General features: G+C 49.2%; 1 long non-coding RNA gene and 1 pseudogene across 3 annotated transcripts; both read left to right on the forward strand.

Annotated features, from left to right (window-relative positions):
• The first annotated feature begins 226 nt into the window (after positions 1 to 226).
• LOC103785595 (gap junction gamma-3 protein-like) lies at positions 227 to 2,053 on the forward strand (annotated as a pseudogene).
• A 3,468-nt stretch (positions 2,054 to 5,521) lies between these two features.
• On the forward strand, positions 5,522 to 21,375 carry LOC106634983 (uncharacterized). Of its 3 annotated transcripts, none has more exons than XR_008626012.2 (4): positions 5,522 to 5,655; positions 7,255 to 7,364; positions 17,951 to 18,152; positions 18,413 to 21,375. It is a non-coding gene; the product is annotated as an uncharacterized LOC106634983 (long non-coding RNA). The 3 variants fall into 3 exon arrangements; XR_001338327.4 differs by having other exon boundaries at positions 21,117 to 21,375; XR_008626011.2 differs by lacking the exon at positions 17,951 to 18,152 and having other exon boundaries at positions 21,117 to 21,375.
• Positions 21,376 to 21,502: the final 127 nt, after the last annotated feature.

Raw genomic sequence — 21,502 nt, forward strand, 5'->3', positions numbered from 1 at the left:
CAAGACCCCATATCTATAAAAACATTAAAACTTAGCTGGGCGTGGTGTCATGCACCTGTAGTCCCAGCTACTCAGGAAGCCGAGGCAGGACTATTGCTTGAGCCCAACAGTTGGAAGCTGCAGTGAGCTATGATCACACCATTGTACTCCAGCCTGGGCAACAGAGGTCTTTAAAAACAAAAAATCATTAACGTGTAATAATCTTTTTTTAAAACTCCCTAACAGGATGTGTGGCAGGTTCCTGAGGTGGTGGCTGCTGGCGGAGGAGAGCTGGCACTCCACCCCCGTGGGGCGCCTCCTGTTTCCCGTGCTCCTGGGATTCCGCCTTGTGCTGCTGGCTGCCAGTGGGCCTGGAGTCTATGGTGATGAGCAGAGTGAATTCGTGTGTCACACCCAGCAGCCGGGATGCAAGGCTGCCTGCTTCGATGCCTTCCACCCCTTCTCCCCGCTGCGTTTCTGGGTCTTCCAGGTCATCTTGGTGGCTGTACCTAGCGTCCTCTACACGGGTTTCACTCTGTATCACGTGATCTGGCACTGGGAAGAATCATGAAAGGGGAAGGAGGAAGAGGACACCCTGATCCAGGGAGGGGAGAGCAGCAGAGATACCCCAGGGGCTGGAAGCCTCAGGCTGCTCTGAGCTTATGTGGCTCAGCTGGGAGCTCAGCTGGTCCTGGAGGGGACAGCGCCGGGGTTGCAGTACCACCTGTATGGGTTCCAGATGCCCAGCTCCTTTGCATGTGGCCAAGAGCCTTGCCCGTATAGATTAACTTGCACCTTTTCCCACCCCTCGGAGAAGATCATCTTTCTAAAAGCCATGTTTGGGGTCAGTGGGTTCCGTCTCTTGTTCACTCTTTTGGAGATTGTGCTTCTGGGTCTGGGAAGACTGTGTAAGCCCCTGCGGAACTTCCTGGGTGGGGCCTCTTCCTCCAGCCATGCCCTGGCCCTGAGCAGCAAAAGGAACCTCCAGCAGACACTGTGAGCCACCCATCGGCCTGGTCAGCCTTGTTCCATTTCAGAGACCATGTTCCCCACAGCCCCAGTGACTAGGGGTGTCATCTCCTGACCTCCCCCACCTGTGGATATGGCCAAGTCGAGGTACCGGTTAACCAAAGATGCTGAAGGAGTGAAGGACCAGCCATCCCCTAATACGCAGGATGGTTATATTGATTATGTCAAACTGAAAACTTTGGAGAAACTGCTCTCTCAGAAAGCGATAACTGGGCCAGACACGGTGGCTCATGCCTGTAATCCCAGCATTTTGGGAGGCCTAGGCAGGTGGATCACTTGAGGTCAGGAGTTCAAGACCAGCCAGGCCAACATGGTGAAACCCATGTCTACTAAAACTACAAAAATTCTGGGCATGGTGGTGGGTGTCTGTAATCCCAGCTACTTGAGAGGCTGAGGCAGGAGAATTGCTTGAACCTGGGAGGTGGAGGTTGCAAAGAGCCGAGATCATGCCACTGCACTCCAGCCTGGGTGACTCCGTCTCAAAAAAAAAAGAAAAAAGTGCTGGTGTTCCTTAGGACTGTGTTGCGGGCCCTCTCTCTCCCCATTCCACACCCTCACTCTCCCTGGATAACTTTCCCTTTGTCTATAGCTCCAGCCACCACGTCCTTGCGGATGACTTCCCAGTGCAGATCCCCAGTCTGGGCTACCTCTCGAGTTCAGGTTTGAAATCCTGTCGTTCGGCCAGGCACGGTGGCTCACGCTGTAATATCAGCCCTCTGGGGGTCGAGGCGGGCAGATCACCTGAGGTCAAGTGTCTGAGACCAGTCTGGCCAACATGGTGAAACCCCGTCTCTACTAAAAATACAAAAAATTACAGGCATGCATGGTGGTGCGTGCCTATAATCCCAACTACTTGGGAGGCTGAGACAGGAGAATCGCTTGAACCCTGGAGGCAGAGGTTGCAGTGAGCCAAGATCGCACCACTGCACTCCAGCTTGGGCGACAGAGACTCTGGTCAGATGCCTCCTAGGCTCAGGCACCTGCTCTGGGAGCAGTGGGCTCCTCTGCATCCTTGAGCACCTAATCTTTATGTGCAGGATCATAAAACACACTGTGCGGATCAGTGTCAGATTTCCTTCTTAAGCTAATAGAACAGAATGCAGCTTTCAGGATTCAGGAAAGATTTTTCTGCACAGGCAAGTCAGTTGCAGTTGCGTGTTATTGCCACCAGAGGACACAATGATCCTGCTAACATGATGAAAGACTCTCCCAGCGGATTTAATAACAATCTTAGCAATTTTTTATTTATTTATTTTTTTCTCGCTCCGTCGCCAGGCTGGAGTGCAGTGGTGCCATCTCGGCTCACTGTAACCTCCGCCTCCCGCCTCCTGGGTTCAAGCGATTCTCCTGCCTCAGTCGGCCGAGTAGCTGGGATTACAGGCGCGCACCACCATGCCCGGCTAATTTTTGTATTTTTAGTAGAGACGGGGTTTCACCATATAGACCAGGCTGGTGCGTGATCCGCCCATCTTGGCCTCCCAACGTGCTAGGATTACAGGGGTGAGCCACCGCGCCTGGCCTTAATCTACTTTTTATATCTGTGGTTTTGCCTTTCCTGGTCATTCCATCTATGTTGAATACTACAATACGTGGCCTTCTGTGCAAGGGCAATTGGTTCCATGCTTAGTCCCACCGGATGATAGATGTTAACCAATATTTACTGATAAGTTGGGGCCTCTCCGACAAGGAGACCAATGAGGCTGTCTCCTTCAAAAGCATCTCAGCTCTGTCTTGGAGCTTTGAGTTGAGAGTTTTTTTTTTCAAGCCAGATTTTACGTTGTTCCCAGACACGTTCACAAGCCTTGCTGGACCAAAGAAAAAAAACGAGTTAGCCTGGGCACAGCGGCTCACACCTGTAATACCAACACTTTGGGAGGCCAAGATGGGTGGATGGCTTGATGCCAGGAGTTCGAGACCAGCCTGGTCAACATAGCGAGACCCCCCATCTCTAAAAAATAAAATAAAGTACATATACCAGCAATGATGTATAACCGAAAAATAAATAAATAAACAAGTTAATATTGAAATGTCGTGTTTGCCCCCAACCCAAATAAGCACTATAACCTCTTGTTATTCACTTCTCATGCAACCCGTCTTCTGTTCTCTGTGAGTCTTTGGGAAATGAGGAGCATGATCTTCTAGCAGTAAAACACCTGTAGAGAATCGCCTTATGTTTTTTGTTTGTTTATTTGTTTGTGTGCTTTGGTTTGGTTTGCTTTTTTTTTTTTTTTTTTTTTTTTTTTTTTTGAGATGGAGTCTCGCCCTGTTGCCCAGGCTGGAGTGTAGTGGCGAAATCTCGGCTCACTGCAACCTCCACCTCCCTGGTTCAAGCAATTCCCCTGTCTCAGCCTCCCGAGTAGCTGAGATTACAGGTGCACACCACCAGGCCCGGCTAATTTTTTTGTATTTTTAGTAGAGATGGGGTTTCACCATGTTGGCCAGACTGGTCTCGAACTTCTGACCTCAGGCAATCCGCCTGCCTCAGCCTCCCAAAGTGCTGGGATTACAGGCATGAGCCACTGCGCCCCGCCTCCATGTTAATCACTCTTTCTGATTTCAAATAACTCATTATCCCCATGAACTTATGGATTTGTTTTTCCTCTTCATCCACAAAATTCTCCAGAGAAGTCTCCCTTGTTATCTCTTGGCTGTGCTTTCTATCTCACCAGTTATCTTTCTCCAAAGAGCTTCCTCTGCAAAGAAGCTTTGTATATGAAGACCATGTGGGGGCTGAATCAAGACCAAGTTTCACAACCTAAAAGTAGTTCACAAAGCTTCCTTGCCTCTATTCTCTGCAAATCTGTAAACTCTTCAGCTGACCCAATTTCTCTCTTTAGCCTTCAGAGATTATTTTATTTTATTTTATTTCATTTCATTTCATTTCATTTTGACAGAATCTAGCTCTGTCGCCCAGGCTGGAGTGCAGTGGCACCATCTTTGCTCACTTTAACCTCCCCCTCACAGGTTCAAGCAACTGTCCTGCCTCAGCCTCCCGAGTAGCTGGGATTACAGGCGTGAGCCACCACGCCCAGCTGATGTTTTTTGTATTTTTAGTAGAGACAGGGTTTTGCCATGTTGGTCAGGCTGGTCTGGAACTCCTGATCTCAAATGATCCGCCTGCCTTCACCTCCCAAAGTGCTGGGATTACAGGCGGGAGCCACCGCACCAGCCGATTCTATTTTTAATTTTATTGAAGAAGCGCTGTACTATTTCTCACGGGGGCTGCACCATGTTATGTTCCCACCAGCAATGCACAAAGATTCCAATTTGTCCACATCCTCACCAAACACCTGCTATTTTGTTTTGTTTTGTTGGTGGTGGTGGTGGTTTTTTGTGTTTGTTTGTTTGTTTTTAGTACAGGGAGAGTATCCCTAATCCAAATATCTGAGCTCCAAAAGTTACAAAACCAGAACTTGAGGGCCATCATGGCACTTAGAGAAAATGCTCATTAGAGCATTTCAGACTTAGGATTTTGGGATTAGGGCTGCTCAACCAGTAAAGCAAATATTCCAAAGTCAAAAAAAAATTCTGAAATCTGAAACATTTCCGGTCCCAAGCATTTCAGATAAGGGATATTTAAACTGTAGCCATCCCGACGAGTGTGAGGCGTCTTCTCAAAAGTCTTGCACACTATTTTGTCTGCTTTGATCTGTCATGTGTTTCCTACCATTTTGAAAGCATAACGAATTTTATCAGTATTCATTTATGATGAAAGGCAGTCCAGGCAGTGCAAAGGGCACAAATCGTGGTCCCACAAGTCCTGGCTTCTGACCCGGATCACTGTGAGACCCTGAGCAAGCAAGAACTTGCTCCAGGCCTCAGTTTCCTTGGTCTCTGGGGGAAGCCAGGATGATAATCAGCCATGCTCCAACCCCTCAGCTGAAACTCAGGCCTGGATGCATTGTAAATGGATTTCCTCTTCCACAGGTGAGCCGCTGAATTTGATTCCTTCTTTCTTCCTTCCTTCCTTCTTTCCTTCCTTCCTTTCTTCCTTCCTCTCTTCCTTCCTTCCTTCTTTCCTTCCTTCCTTTCTTCCTTCCTCTCTTCCTTCCTTCCCTCTCTCCCTCCTCCCTCCCTCTGCCCTTCCTCCCTCTCTCCTTCCCTCTCTTCTTTCCTTTTTTTTCCTTTTTGAGATGGGGTCTCACTGTGTTTCCCAGGCTGGAGTGCAATGGTGCAAGCAAAGCTCACTGCAGCCTCTGACTCCAGGGCTCAAGTGATCCTTCCACTTAAGCCTCCCGAATAGCTGGGGCTACAGGTGTGCCCCACCACACCCGGCTCATTTTATTAATTCTTGGTAGAGACCAGGTCTCTCTCTGTTGCCCAGGCCAGTCTCGAACTCCTGGCCTCAAGCGATCCTCCCACCTCGGCCTCCCAAAGGACTGGGATTACAGGTACGAGTCACTGCGCCCAGGCTTTTCTCCCTTTTGACTCATTTTGAGGCCCCCGTCGTAGGGTATACGCCCTGGGAGTCGGGGGTCTTCCAGTATAGGGAACCACCGAGATGCGGGCCCTCCGAAGTCCTAGAGAGGGCGCCTCGGCCGCCGGCACACGCCACACTTCCGGCCTTTGTGGGCCGCAGCGACGGCGGTCTGCGGCTGTCGGTTCTGTTTGTTGCTGTCACTGCTGTTTGTTCCTGCCAGCGGCTAGGTGTGTAGTTGCTTGGGGCTCCTAGCACGAGGCCTCTGTCCCCAGGCACGCAGCGCCAGTCTCCGGCTGTTGCGCCCTGGGCGCCGCCTCTCTCCGGCCCCCCTTTGTTTCCTGAGCCAGCTGGGAAGACTAAAAGGGTGGGGGCTGGGAGCGGCCCATGGTTCGACCCCTCTTTTCAGGCATCCTTGGAGCATGCAGGCTGCAGATTTCAGGCCGACCCCGCTAGCACCAAAGTCCATGCTGCTGTCCGTGGCAGCTCAGTTTGAAAATGGCCTGGTAGAAAGTCCAGGTTGTTGAACTGGTAAACGCACTCTGCATCCCTTGACTTGAAGTTTTCATTATTCTCTAACGTGCACTTACCCCCAGTAGAGAGCAAATGAAGATTCATACAAGAAATACTGCCTTTCCCAAAATGGGACATTCCAGCAAGGGTGCCGGTACTGACTTGGGTTAGCTTAAGAGAGAGATGCAGTTGAAAAGCTTGTCGGCAGGGATCAGGGAAGACTTCCACTAAGTGGTGTGTATTCAAAGGAGAGGTAGGAATTGGTTAGGTGGACGACATGCTCCACCATCCAAGAAGAACATTCCAGATGGAACTCAGGCAAAAGCACAAAGCTCGAAAAGTCAGAAGTGCAGGGAAAGTGGTAAATATTTCGACACCATCCAGATAAATGGTTGTTTTTGGTTTTTTGGGATGGGGGACAGGGTCTTGCTCTGTTGCCCAGGCTGTAGTGCAGTGGCAAGATCTCGGCTCACTGCAACCTCCGTCTCCCGGGTTCAAGCGATTCTCCTGCCTCAGCCTCCCCAGTAGCTAGAATTACAGGCGCCTGCCACCAAGCCCAGCTAATTTTTGTATTTTTAATAGAGACAGGGTTTCGCTATGTTGGCCAGGCTGGTCTCGAACTCCTGACCTCAGTGATCCTCCCACTTCGGCCTCCCAAATTGCTGGGATTACAGGCGTGAGCCACCTTCCCCGGCCCCATCCTGATAAATGTTTATTCTCTGTCGGGGAGTGGTGATTAAGATCTGTGTGACCACAGATCACTTCTGCTCAAAATAGCCAAGCCCCTTAAAAAATAAAGGTTTGTTTTCTAGAAATGGTATAGCAGGAGAACTGACTGCCACTTACTGGCCAATTTATTTAACCTTTCTGACTTTCAAATCCCTTGTTTCTAGGGGCATAGCAATAATATCTTGTAATAGGGAGGAATGGATTAGGTTAATTTGTAGAAAGCATCCACCACAGTGTGTGTGGCAGGTAGTATTAATACGTCGGAGGTTTATCATTGTTTTTACTGTTAATAATCATTAAAAATGTGATAGTATCCCTTCCCATTATGGAGCCTCCTTCTCTGTACAGTAAGCAATGTGGAAAGAGGAAGAGGAGTAAATTCCAGAAAGTGTTAAGAAAGATGTATGTAGAAATGATAGCAACCTATTCAATTTTCACAAAATTTGAATAGGGCATCATACTGTCTCTTACTATACCCATAAAATATCTTGTAGCATTTTTATCTGAGTGAAAGCAAGCATGATAATGTATCTTTTAAAAAAATATATACTTTGTAAATCACTTTTTTTTTTTTTTTTTTGAGACAGGGTCTGGCTGTTTTGCCCAGAATGGAGTGCAGTGGCGTGATGGTCTCGGCTGACAGCAGCCTCGACCTCCTGGGCTCAAGCCTTGGCCTCCCAAAGTGCTGGGATTACAGGTATGAGCCACCATGCCCAGCCCTCCCTTTCTTTTGTGTCTTTGGATTTGTCTTTGTGGAGAGGGTACCAGGTAGGTCTTTTTTCCTCTGAGCAATTATTAAACCTGTGTTCCTTATGAACTGTATTGTTCTGTTTGAAAGCCCCTGTCTGGCACGCAAAACAAGACCAAAATTAATAGAGTTGGGCAAACTACCGAAAACTATATATATTTGCAATCAAAACTTCAAGAAAAAGCAATAACAATCCTCATTAAAGAGGTTAGCACTGGCCAGGTGTGGTGGCTCACGCCTGTAGTCTTAGCACTTTGGTAGACCAGTGCAGGAGGATGGCTTGAGCCCGGGAGTTCCAGACCAGCCTGGGCAACATGGCAAAACCTCGTCCCTACCAAGAAAATATACAAAAATTCCCTGGGTATAGTGGCACACGCCTGTAGTCCCAGCTACTCAGGAGGCTGAGATGGGAGGATTGCCTGAGCCCAGGAGTTTGAGGCTGCAGTGAGCTGTGATCACATCACTGCACTCCAGTCTGGGTGACGGAGGAAGACTCAGTCAAAAAAAAAAGAAAAAAAAAAGGTAGGAGCTTTCCTCAAACATCTTCTCTGTCCATTCAAATGTCTGTGTTGTAACTGAATCGCAGGGTTCAGTCACTTGCTATTTGCAGAGTCTGATTAACAAGAGCAAAGTGTGGTATAAAGTGACCTTTTTTTTTTTTTTTGAGACAGAGTCTCACTCTGTTACCCAGGCTGGAGTGCAGTGGCACGATCTCGGCTCACTGCAACCTTTGCCTCCCGGATTCAAGCGATTCTCCTGCCTCAGCCTCCCGAGGAGCTGGGATTACAGGCGCCCGCCGCCACACCTAGCTAAGTTTTCTATTTTTATTAGAAACGGCGTTTCACCATGATGGCCAGGCTGACCTCGAACTCCTGACCTCAGGTGATCTACCTGCCTCGGCCTCCCAAAGTCCTGGGATGTCAGGCGTGAGCCACCATGCCCGGCCAGTATCTGTAGCTCTTAGCCCTGGGTTAGTTTCTCCAGAGGAACACCTTCCAGTCTCCTTCCTGAAAAGTCCAAGCCCAGCCGCCACTCTGTACCAACAGAAGTAAAGACTTAACCATTGAAGGTGGGAGAAGGAAGGTTAGGGCTGCCCATCCATGGTGGGTCTGAGATCCCACACCCCTCAGGCCAGCAATCAGACCCCGCTGGCCTGAGGAATACCGGGCACAGTTGAGGGTGTGGACGCTACAGAGAAAACAAGAGGATTAAATAGATATTTACCTCCCGAATGGTGAGACCCTCCCTCATCCCTGCTCAGATGGCTACTTTTATCTAGAACAGGAGATGGCAAACGTTTTTCTATAAAGGGCCAGATAGGCAGGGCACAGTGGCTCACACCTGTAGGAGGTGGGAGGATCGCTTGAACCCAGGAAGCAGAGGTTGCAGTAAGCCAAGATCGTGCCACTGCCCTCAACCCTGGGTGACAGAGTGAGACCCCATAGCAAAAAAAAAAAAAAAAAAAAAAACTAATTTTTGTCTGTAGGCGTAAGGGTTGCTGGCTCTTTCTCCCTCATGCAGCCTCCAAGATGTACTATGGAAATTTAGACATTTATGAATTGCCTTGCAATGGAAAAGGTAGTAACAGCAACTTCGAGAGTTCCTGCCAAGTTCTACCCCGAGTGGAACAAGTTGCTGATTGTTCCCTTCCCTGGATTTTAACCAAGGTGATAAATACAGTGGGAGGAGATATCTGGGAGAGGTAGAGGCTTTGACTCCAGACCTTGAGCTTTTTTTTTTTTTTTTTTTTTTTTTTGAGACAGAGTCTCACTCTGTTGCCCAGGCTGGAGTACAGTGTTGCAATCTTGGCTCACTACAACCTCTGCCTCCCCGGTTCAAGCGATTCTCCTGCCTCAGCCTCACAAGTAGCTGGGATTACAGGCGACCACCATCACCCCTGGCTAATTTTTGTATTTTTAGTAGAGACGGGGTTTTACTATGTTGGTTAGGCTGGTATCAAACTCTTGACCCCAAGTGATCCGCCCGCATCGGCCTTCCAAAGTGCTGGGATTACAGGCATGAGCCACTGTGCCAGCTGATCTTGAGTTTATGGAAGTCAGAAACTTTGTCCCTAAGCAATAAAAATAGTTTTTTTTTTCTTTTTCTTCCTTTTTTTTTTTTTTTTTTTTTTTTGCCTTTGGGTTCAAGTGATCCTCCTGCCTCAGTCTCCCAAGTAGCTGGGACTACAGGTGCATGCCACCACACCTGGCTAATTTTTTGTATTTTGTAGAAACAGGGTCTTGCTGGCTGGGCGCAGTGGCTCATGCCTGTAATCCCAGCACTTTGGGAGGCTGAGGCGGGTGGATCACCTGAGGTCAGGAGTTCAAGACCAGCCTGACCAACATGGTGAAACCCCATCTCTACTAAAAATACAAAAATTAGCTGGGTGTGGTGGTACATGCCTGCAATCCCAGCTACTTAGGAGGCTGAGGCAAGAGAATCAGTTGAACCCAGGAGGTAGAGGCTGCAGTGAGCCAAGATTATGCGATTGCACTATAGCCTGAGCAACAAGAGCAAAACTTTGTCTCAAAAAAAAAAAAAAAAAAACCAGGGTCTTGCTTTGTTGCCCAGGCTGGTCTTGAACTCCTGGCTCAAGTGATCCTCCTGCCTCGGCCTCCCAAAATGCTGGGATTACAGGTTTGAGCCACCACCCCGCCCCCACCTTTCTTAGTTGCAGGGGCAGAATGGAGGTTTGGAATACAAAAGAGCTGTTCCTGCTACTTACACATACATATTTTTAAGCAAGTCAGTTCTCCTAGCTAAGTCTTAATGTCTTTATCTCTAAAATGGGGATAACTCACCCTACCTCATTGGGTATTTGTGTAGATTAATAAAATAACAGGTAAAAATCCCTGTCATATCAAGGGTGTTCAAAAAATGGCAAATATTATCATTCTGATTTATCTAGACAAGGAAACTCCAAGATGTTAAGGCATCATCCAAAGGGCACACAGCTCATTAGGGGTAGGAGCAGGAATACAATTTGTTTTCTTGACTCTCCAGCTAATATTCTTGCTTCTAACCTGTACTACTTGAAAAGGAGGCTTTAGTTCTTTTTATTGTATTTATTTATGTATGTATGTATGTATGTATTTATTTATTTATTTTGAGATGGAGTTTTGCTCTTGTCGCACAGGCTAGAGTGCAATGGCGCCCTGTCACCTCACTGCAACCTCCACCTCCAGGGTTCAAGCAATTCTCCTGCCTCAGCCTCCCAAGTAGCTGGGATTACAGGCGCGTACCATCATGCCTGGCTAATTTTTGTATTTTTAGCAGAGACAAGGTCTCACCATGTTGGCCAGGCTGGTCTCGCCTGACCTGGGGTGATCCACCTACCTCAGCCTCCCAAAGTGCTGGGATTACAGGCGTGAGCCACCACACCCGGCCTAGTTCTTTTTTTTTTTTTTTTTTTTTGAGAAAGAGTTTCTCTCTTATTGCCCAGACTGGAGTGCAATGGCACCATCTCGACTCACTGCAACCTCCGCCTCCCAGCTCAAGCGATTCTCCCGCCTTAGCCTCCAGAGTAGCTGGGATTACAGGTGCCCACCACCAGGCCCGGTTAATTTTTTGTATTTTTTTAGTAGAGACAGGGTTTCACCATGTAGGTCAGGCTTGTCTCAAACTCCTGACCTCAGGTGATCCACCCGCCTCAGCATCCTAAAGTGCTGGGATTGCAGGTGTGAAGTACCGCACTTGGCACCCCATCCTTTTTTTTTTTTAACCATGTTTGAATTGCTAAGGTAAGAAAAGTGTCAGGGCTGCAGGATGTTAGGAAATAAAGGTTCTCCCCTTTTCTTTCTTTCTTTTTTTAGAGACAGGATCTCGCTCTGACACCCAGGATGGAGTGCAGTGGTGTGATCGTACCTCATTATAGCCTCCAACTCTTGGCCTCAAGCGATCCTCCTGCCTCGGTCTCCCAAGTAGCTAGGACTATAGGCACATGCCACCACGCTCAGCTAATTTTTGTATTTTTTGTAGACACAGAATCTTCCCATGTTGCTCAGGCTGATCTCAAACTCCTGGCCTCAAGCAATCCTCCCGCCTCAGCCTCACAAATTGCTGGGATTACAGGTGTGAGCCACCATGCCCCACCCCAGTTCTCCCCTTTTCTAACACCACCCTTCCTACCACCTTGGTTTCTGCTGCAGACAACAGGCCCTCTCCTATCACGGCCAGACTTTGAGCAAAGCTGGCTTTTCTGCACCACATAGTACAGGAGGTATTGGCAAGCACCACTCCTGCCCCACCTTTGCCCCTCCTCCCTACTCTTCCCCCATCCATCTCCACCCCCAGTCTCACCCCCTCCGGATGCAGGCTCTCTTCCCCTGAGCAGAGCTGCTCTTCCTGGGCAGTTACAAAGATTCTTTGTAATGTGTTTACAGGAGGAGGGGGTGAGAGCGGGGCCTGGCTGTACTGATGGGCCCACCAGCCCTGTTTACATAAGCAGAGAAGGAGCCAAAACAGATGACCCTGTAGCTCAGGGACCTAGATTAAACACATAACCAAAGTCCAGAGCCCTGTGCCCCAGCCGCCCAGTTCCTAGGCTACACCACACAGAAGCAGCATGGAGGAGCCTCTTGACCCAGGGAGGGTTGTTGACTCGGCTGGGTGAGAGATGTTTGCACAGAGAGGGAACTAGCAGGGCCATCTGGCTGTTCTCCTGCTAAGCGCTGGGCATTTGCAGGTCAGGCACCCTCAGGATTCCAGGGCCCCTGGGAAGGCAGCCCCAGCCAATACTGTTTCTTCTTTGGGGAAATTTCTAAAACATTGTTATTTTTACATTTTTCGCCCGGTAATTATACCCAACCCAAATAAACTGTGAAGTTTTATTTTGCGAGGTGATGAGAAATGCAGTTCTCCGCATTTAAAACATGGCGATGGCTGGCACCTAAAAGTCCTCTGCAGTTTACAAAGCATTGCCACCTCCACAATGTCATACCGTCCTCAGAGTAGCTAAGTGGGTAGCTATTTGCCAAAATCATCCCTATTTTACAGATGAGGGAGTCAAGACTTAGAGAGGTCAGGTCATTTGCACAAACCACACGCCCAACAAGAGTGACTCCAAATTTTACACCCGTACTACTCTGACCCCTACTTCCTCTCCATTGGGCTGTAAAATAAGGCAAGAAGAGAGCTTGTTCCAATACATAATCACCTTGCAGGTGGCTCCCAGGAGAGAGTGTCACATCTCATCTCAGACATGCTGGAAGCCAAAGTGGTCAGCCTCAAGGGGCACCATAGAGGGCCCTGCAGTCCACCCAAGGACACCACCAGCGGGGCGTTCCCAGTACGCCACTCAAAGCCTTACGTGGAGAGGCCAGGCGCGGTGGCGCAGACCTGTAATCCCAGCACTTTAGGGAGGCTGAGGCGGGTGGATCACCAAGGTCAGGAGTTCGAGACCAGCCTGGCCAACATGGCGAAACCCTGTCTCTATTAAAAATATAAAAATTAGCTGGGTGTGGTGGCAGGCACCTGTAATCCCAGCTACTTGGGAGGCTGAGCAGGAGAATCACTTGAACCTGGGAGGCGGAGGTTGCAGTGAGCTGAGATTGCCCCATTGTGCACCAGCCTGGGCAACAAGAATGAAACTCCGTCTCAAAAAAAGAAAAAAAAGAGAAAAGAAATAAAATGCCTTATGTGGAGAGACTGAGCCCCCAACTATGTGAAACTGCATGAAACATACACAGAGCATCCCACCACTAGCTGAAATCATGGAGATAAGAGAGGGAACGTGTTTAGAATCACAGAAACTTTCCTCCAAGTTTGTTTCCTCTTGTCTCCTCGTGGGCTTTGTCTCCCCGCATTCAAACCTGTACAATCTACCTGAAGCCATTACCTGAGTCCCAATTAGTGCTCTTTCTACTTTCTCCTACTTCTTTATCCTCCCTTTTACAACCCAAAACACCAAACCTACCCGAAAGGCATCATCATTCCATCTTCTTCGCCGCCTTTGTCTCTCTGCCTCTTTTTTTTTGTTGTTTGTTTGTTTTGTTTTGTTTTGAGACAGGGTCTCACTGTGTGGCCCAGGCTGGAGTACAGTGGCACGATCTAGTCTCACTGCAGCCTCAGTCTACTGAGCTCAAGCGATCTTCCCACCTCAGCCTCCTGAGTAGCTAGGACCACAGGCACGCACCACCACACCTGGCTAATTTTTTAAATTTTTTGTAGAGACAAGGCCTCAGTATTTTACCCAGGCTGGTCTCAAACTCCTGGTCTCAATGATCCTTCCACATTGGCCTCCCAAACTGTTGGGATTACAGGTGTGAGCCACCAGGCCCGGCCTGTCTCTGTCTCTTAACCCCAACTCTACTGCTCCATCCAAATAGCTTTGCCCAGTTTCACTGATTAGAACTTCTCTGCCACCCAAAGGTCCCAGCTCTGCTCCCATCACCCTTAGTCCAGCCCCAGCATCTGGCTCAGCCACCAGGTCCTCCTGGGCTTTTCTTTCTTGTCACTGTCAAATCCTGGTTCCCCTGCCTTCTCCTCAATTTATGTATTTATTGTTTATACACACACACACACACACACACACACACACACATATTTTTTTTTTTTTTGAGATGGAGTCTCGCTCTGTCGCCAGGCTGGAGTGCAGTGGCATGATCTTGGCTCACTGCAACCTCTACCTCCCAGATTCAAGCGATTCTCCTGCCTCAGCCTCCCAAGTAGCTGGGACTACAGGCGCCCGCCACCACACCCAGCTAATTTTTGTATTTTTAGTAGAGACTGGGTTTCATCATGTTGGCCAGGATGATCTCAATCGCTTGACCTCATGATCCGCCCACCCACCTCAGCCTCTCGAAGTGCTGAGATTACAGGCATGAGCCACCGTGCCTTGCCCTTTTTTTTTTTTTTTTTTTTTTTTTTTTACAGAGTTTTTGCTCTTGTTCCCCAGGCTAGAGTGCAGTGGCGCAATCTCGGCTCATTGCAACCTCCACCTCCCAGGTTCAAGTGATCCTTCTGCCTCAGCCTCCTGAGTAACTGGGATTACAGGTGCGCACCACCACACCTGGCTAATTTTTTAAATATTTTTAGTAGAGAGAGGGTTTCACCATGTTAACCAACCTGGTCTCAAACTCCTGACCTCAAGTGATCCACCCACCTTGGCCTCCCAAAGTGCTGCGATTACAGGCATGGGCCACTGCACCCAGCCTGTATTTTATTTATTTTGAGACAGAGTCTCACTCTGTTGCCCAGGCTAAAGCGCAGTGGCACAATCTCTCCTCCTCCGGGGTTCAAGTGATTCTTGTTCCTCAGCCTCCCAAGTAGCTGAAATTACAGGCATGTGCCACCACGCGTGGCTAATTTTTTTGTATTTTAGTAGAGACAGGGTTTCGCCATGTTGGCCAGGCTGGTCTCGAACTCCTGACCTCAAGCGATCCACCTGCCTCAGCCTCTCAAAATGCTGGGATCACAGGCGTTAGCCACCATGCCCTGCCCCAACCCCAATTTATTCTTTAGTGATCACGTTTCTGTAACAACTGTGTGACTGTGTTTTGCAGCTTTTAAAATAGTTTTACGCAAATGCATATAGAGGTACCTTCATACAGAGTCTCATTTACAAGTTAACTTCGCCTCCCCGTAGGATCTGTGTTCATTTCCTGCTGAAATTGCTAAATGTGGCTTGTTTGTTTTTTTCTGTCTTCATCTTCAATGTGCCTGCATTCTTCCTGCTATCATGCTTTTAACCAACCTACATTCAGGTCTTTCATTACCTTCCTGATAAAGTGCTATTTATAAGTTTTCAGTACTCTTTCTACTTTGAAGCCCTGACTTCTTTTCCCCCAACCACTTTATTCTCTCTCTACAGTCACTGGTTTTTTGTTTTTGTTTTTGTTTCGTTTGTTTGTTTTTTTTTGAGATGGAGTCTCACTGTGTTGCCCAAGCTGGTCTTAAACTCCTGGGCTCAAGCCCTCCTCCCACCTCAGCCTCCTGAGTAGCTGGGATTACAGACGTGAACAACCACACTGGCTCTTCTCTGTCTACATTCAGCACCACCATAGATTATTTTTTGTTTTTTTGGGTTTGGTTTTGTTTTGTTTTGTTTGAGACAGAGTCTCCCTCTGTTGCCCAGGCCAGAGTACAGTGTACAGTGGCGCGATATTGGCTCACTGCAACGTCTGCCTCCTGGGCTTAACCGATTCTCATTCCTCAGCCTCCAGAGTGGCTGGGAATGCAGGCGTGCACCACCACACCCGGCTGATTTTTGTATTTTTAGTAGAAATGGGGTTTCACCATGTTGGCCAGGCTGGTCTCAAACTCCTGACCTCAAGTGATCCACCTGCCTCAACCTCCCAAAGTGCTAGGATGACAGGCGTGAGCCACGCACCTGGCCCACCATAGATTGTTAAAATCAGACTGTGACTCCTGGAACCAGATACTGGAAGGATCATGTTGCAGGTAAATGACAGCTTACTTCCTGGCCACCGCCCTGGGCTGCCTGGATATGTTTGCACATCCACCCTGCTCTGCCTTATGCCATAGGCCCCTTGGAGCAATGACAGTTCTTTTCATTTATAAACTATTCAGGTATTTAGAGGAAGTTCCAAGTTGGTCCAGCTGCTCTCCAGATTCCAGCCCAACTCTGAGATGTGTCCCCACACTGTGTGTTCTCTGTCCTCTTACATTTGTCCTGTACCAACGGCAAAACTGGGGAGGCCCTGCTAGAAATGACCCCCAGTTTGCATGTGATGGAAACCCCAGGGATCAGAGAAGTTTGAGCATTGCATGCTAGGGTTGAATCCCAGGATTTCAAAGGAAGTCATGCAAAATTTATAGAATGTGAGCCAAGAGCAGTGGCTTTGTTGTTGTTGTTGTTGTTGTTGTTGTTGTTGTTGACAGAGTTTTTGCTCTTGTTGCCCAGGCTGGAGTGCAGTGGTGCTATCTCAGCTCACTGCAACCTCCACCTCCCAGGTTCTCCTGCCTCAGCCTCCTGGGTAGCTGGAACTACAGGTGCGTGCCACCACACCATGCTAATTTTTTTTTTTTTTTTGAGATGGAGTCTTGCTCTGTCGCCCAGGCTGGAGTGCAGTGGTGCGATCTCGGCTCACTGCAAGCTCCGCCTCCCGGGTTCACACCATTCTCCTGCCTCAGCCTCCCAAGTAGCTGGGACTACAGGTGCCTGCCACCATGCCCGGCTAATTTTTTGTATTTTTTTTTTTTAGTGGAGACAGGGTTTCACTGTGTTAGCCAGGATGGTCTCGATCTCCTGACTTCGTGATCCGCCTGCCTCGGCCTCCCAAAGTGCTGGGATTACAGGCGTGAGCCACTGCGCCCAGCCAATTTTTTGTATTTTTAGTAGAGACGGGGTTTCACCATGTTAGCCAGGATGGTCTCTATCTCCTGACCTCATGATCTGCCCACCTTGGCCTCCCAAAGTGCTGGGATTACAGGCATGAGCCATCGCGCCCGGCCTCATAAGTCAGGTTTTATAAGCATAGGTTAATGAGAGCGATTGGCTCTTGAAATGAGGTGATGGCAGGAGGTGTGATCTGACTGAGTCCTGTCATGGGGTGATGCCAGAACTCAATCTGATTGGATCCTGGATCCTGCCATGTGGTGTCCACTTCTTAATTCAGTCCCCCTCTTCAGTCCGAGCACTTAGGTTCCGCCCTGTGGTTGCATGCTTGGTTCATCTGGGCGTGCTTAGGTTACCTGACCTTCACCCAGGGGTCCATGGCAACTGAAAAACAACTCACAATTTTGTTACATAAAAGTCGAATCAGATTGATCTGATGCATTTACACTTCGTGTACTGTAGACAGAGGATGCCCTCTCATTGGCCCTGATGCAAAGTAGGCGAGCCCCAAAATGGGGCTTAGCCCACAAGGTTTCTTGGCTTTGCCCAGGAAAAAATCCAAGGTCAAGCCAGAGGGAGAAGAAAATTGCTTTATGGAAGAGGCAGTGTTACAGCTGCAGTGGTGTTACAGCTCCATGACTGCTCCTGCAGAGCAGGGAGCAGTATCTCAGGACAGTTTTGCAGTCATATTTATGCCTACTTTTTTGGTTTTTTTTGAGACTGAGTCTCACTCTGTTGCCCAGGCTGGAGTGCAGTGGCACCATCTCTGCTCACTGCAACCTCCGCCTCCCAGGTTCAAGCGATTTTCCTGCCTCAGCCCCACTAGTAGCTGGGATTACAGGTGCGCACCATCACACCCAGCTAATTTTTTGTGTTTTTTTAGTAGAGACGGGCTTTTGCCATGTTGGCCAGGCTGGTCTCGAACTCCTGACCTCAAGTGATCCACCTATCTCGGCCTCCCAAAGTGCTGGAATTACAGGTGTGAGTGTGAGCCACCACACCTGGCCTACCTACTTTTAATTACGTGTAGATTAAGGGGCAGTTAGTGCAGAAATTACTAGGGAAGAGGTAGTAACTTCTAGGTTGTCAGCTCATTGCCATGGAAAGGGGTGGTAACTCCCGGGTGTTGCCATGGCAACGGTAAACTGACATGGCACTCTGGTGGGCATGTCTTATGGAAAGCTGCTTCTGCCCTGGCCCCATTTTAGCTAATCCTCAATTTGGTCCACTGTCCAAGCCCCACCTGCAGAGTCAAGTCCCTCCTCCCACCTCAGCACTGCTAGAAAAGAGCTTCAGGATGGAGCCACACATGCCACTCAAGCCCAAGGGTCAGTCAACAGCCCACAGCCCTAAACTCATCTGTGTCCAATGCCAGACCCAGCAACTGCTGATTTACATGAATCAACTCCATCATGCAAGCCTCATGACATCCCAATGAGGTAGGTGCTGTTTGAATCCTCATTTTACACTTAGAGAAACTGAGGCTCTAAAAGTTCAAGTAACTAGACCAAGAGTACATGGTACAGACAAGATGAGAACCAAGACCATCTGAGTCCTGCGCCCCTCTACTACACACCATAGCTAGGAAGGATATGGCTTGGGCTGACTTGGGAATGAGGCCACAAGGCTGGGGGGCTGTTTGGTTTGTTTTGATTTGATTTGATTAGGCACCAATGTTCTCATAAACATCCGTATCCAGACGCAGGTGCTTTTGCAGTCATGTGACTGGACGTGGGCTAGGACTCTGTTGTCCGTGGCTGGAGTCCATAGCTGAGAACAAAGAAGGAAAAACTTCAGGAGGACACTCCCAGCCCACAGCACGGCACATCAAAGATCCCAGATGCCACCTACGTGACAGGCAGAAACGCTCGCGAGCTTTGCTTGCTCAGCCAGTTTTTCTGCTCCTCAAGTCTGGACGAAAGCAGCAAGAAAGAGAGAAAGGACTTGGTAGAAGCCAAAGAGAAAGGACTTTGCCTTCTGCCTATTGGTGGGGGCTTCCCTCTCCTCCTCCATGACTGGTTCCCTCGCCCCCTCACCATGAAGACAAGTGAGAATGTCTTCAAAACCTGGGGACAGAGGCTGGGTGCGGTGTCTCTCACCTGTGATCCCAGCACTTTGGGAGGCTGAGGTGGGCAGATCACTTGAGGCCAGGAGTTCAAGACCAGCCTGGCCAACATGGAGAAGCCTCATATCTACTGAAAATACAAAAAATTAGCTGGGCGTAGTGGCAGGCACCTGTAACCCCAGCTACTGGGGAAGCTGAGGCAGGAGAATCACTTGAACCGGGAAGCAGAGGTTGGAGTGAACTGAGATTGCACCACTGCACTCCAGCCTGCACAACAGAGGGAGACTCCATCTCAAAAAAAAAAAAAAAAAGAGCAGGGGGCAGGGCGGGCAGGAGTCCCAGTCACCGGGGAGACTCCATATCTACAAAAAACCTCATCCTCGGCCAGGCACAGTGGCTCACACCTGTAATCCCAGCACTTTGGGAGGCCGAGGCAGGCAGATCACAAGGTCAGGAGATCAAGACCATCCTGGCCAACATGGTGAAACCCCATCTCTACTAAAAATACAAAAATTAGCTAGGTGTGGAAGCACAGGCCTGTAGTCCCAGCTACTCAGGAGGCTGAGGCAGGAGAATCACTTGAACCCAGGAGGTGGAAATTGCAGTGAGCCGAGATCACGCCACTGCACTCCAGCCTGGCGACAGGGCAAGACTCAAAAACAAACAAACAAAAAAAAACCCCTCAACCTCTAGTTGAGCATTATTTTAAATAGGAGACTCTCGTGCCTAGGCAGGTGGCGGGTGATTCAACAAAGCCACTAAGAGGGGAAGGTGGCCAGGGAGGGGCAGGAGCACCACAGGAGGTCCACGTTCCAGCCATTTGAGTGGCCAAGGGTGCCTGAGTTTGTCACAGATCAAATGGACCCAGGAGCAGGTAGCTGGACTTGAGTTGTCCAACTGGTGCCCCCACCCAAGAATCTCCACAAAAGGAGGTTGTGCAGTGCCGTGCTAGGGGCAGAAGGCAGATCGACTGGGACAGGGGACTGAGTAGTAAGCAGGCCCCCAAGGCCCCCTGAGGATTTCATCCCTGAACACCACAAGCCAACGTTTGTGTGGCTGACGCACAGTAGCGGTAGACTGTGTTTTCCAAAAGTGACCTTGGCAGCGTTTTTGGTCCCACATGCAATTCCAGAACCACATCACTTCCCATCAAAAGGTGGCATCTGGCTGGGTACCATGGCTCACGCCTGTAATCCCAGCCCTTTAGGAGGCCAAGGTGGGCAGATCACCTGAGGTCAGGAGTTCGAGACCAGCCTGGCCAACATGGCCGTCTCTACTAAAAATACAAAAATCAGCTGGGCACGGTGGCAGGCACCTGTAATCCCAGCTACTCAGGAGGCTGAGGCAGGAGGATTGCTTGAACCCGGGAGGTGGAGGTTGCAGTGAGCCGAGATCGAGTTACTGCGCTCTAGCCTGGGCGACAAAAGTGAGACTTAGTCTCAAAAAAAAAAAAAAAAAGATGGCATCGCCAGGCATGGTGCCTGTAAAACCAGCACTTTGGGAGGCCAAGGCAGGAGTATCCCTTTAGCCCAGGAGTTTAAGACCAGCTTAGGCAACATAGTGAGACCCCATCTCTAACAAAAAATAAAATAAAATTAGCTGGGTGTGGTGGCGTGCACCTGTACTCCCAGCTACTCAAGAGGCTGAGGTGGAAGGATTGCTTGAACCCAGGAGTTTGAGACCAGCCTGGGCAACATAGTGAAACCCCCATCTCTACAAAAAAAATTTAAACATTAGCCGGGCATAGTTGCTCATGCCTGTAGTCCCAGCTACACGGGAAGATGAGGTTGGAGGATCACTTGAGCCCAGGAGGTCGAGGCTGCAGCGAGTCATGATTGTACTCCAGCCTGGGTGACAAGAGTGAGACCCTGTGTCATAAAAAAAGAAAAAAAGAGGGGGGAACATATTTTCCCCTCCCTTGAAACTAGGTGTGACTTTATGACTGCCTCAAGGCATTGAATGCAGTGAAAGGGATGCTGAGTGCTTCTAACATTAGGTTATAAAGGACATGTGGCCTTCATTCACCTGTCCCCTCTGTCTCTCTGTCACCCACTCCACTTCCTTCCTTCCCGTACCTCCTTCCTTCCCTCCCTTCCATTCCCTTCCCTTTCCTTTCCTTCCTTCCTTCACTCCCTCCCTCCCTCCCTTTCTTTCCTTCTTTCCCTCCTTCCCCTTTCCTTCTTTCCCTCCCTCCCTCCCTGCCTTCCTTCCTTCCTTTCCTCCCTCCCTCCCTACCTGCCTGCCCGCTCACCTGCTCTTCCTTCCTTCCTTCCTTCCCTTCCCTTCCTTCCTTCCTTCCTCCTCTCTCTCTCTCTGGATACTTGTCCTTGGACCCCAGCCACCATCCTGTGAGGAAGCCCAGAGCACATGAAGAGACCACCTGCACATGTTCAGATCCACTGCCCCAGCTAAGATCTCCGCTGACAGCCAGACCAATCACCAATCTTAGGAGCTGGCGAGCCTTCAGATGGTCCAACCTTTGAGGCCCCCCAGAGGAGCCAGGTGGAGCATAGATGAGCCATCCATGTGGATCCCTCCACCAAATGGAAGATTTAGGAGCAAAATAAACAATGTTGTCATTGCTTTCACCCACGAAATTGTTGAATAATTTGTTTTGCTGCTTAAGTAGCTGGAACACTGTGTTACCAAGGGAAGAGCAACAACCAACAGGAGAGAATAGTTAAGTATGAGATTTTTGACCCTCTCCCTATCTGTCCGCTTTGC

The sequence above is a fragment of the Pan paniscus genome, chromosome 6, assembly GCF_029289425.2.
Source record: "Pan paniscus chromosome 6, NHGRI_mPanPan1-v2.0_pri, whole genome shotgun sequence".
Classification (NCBI taxonomy): Eukaryota; Metazoa; Chordata; class Mammalia; order Primates; family Hominidae; genus Pan; species Pan paniscus.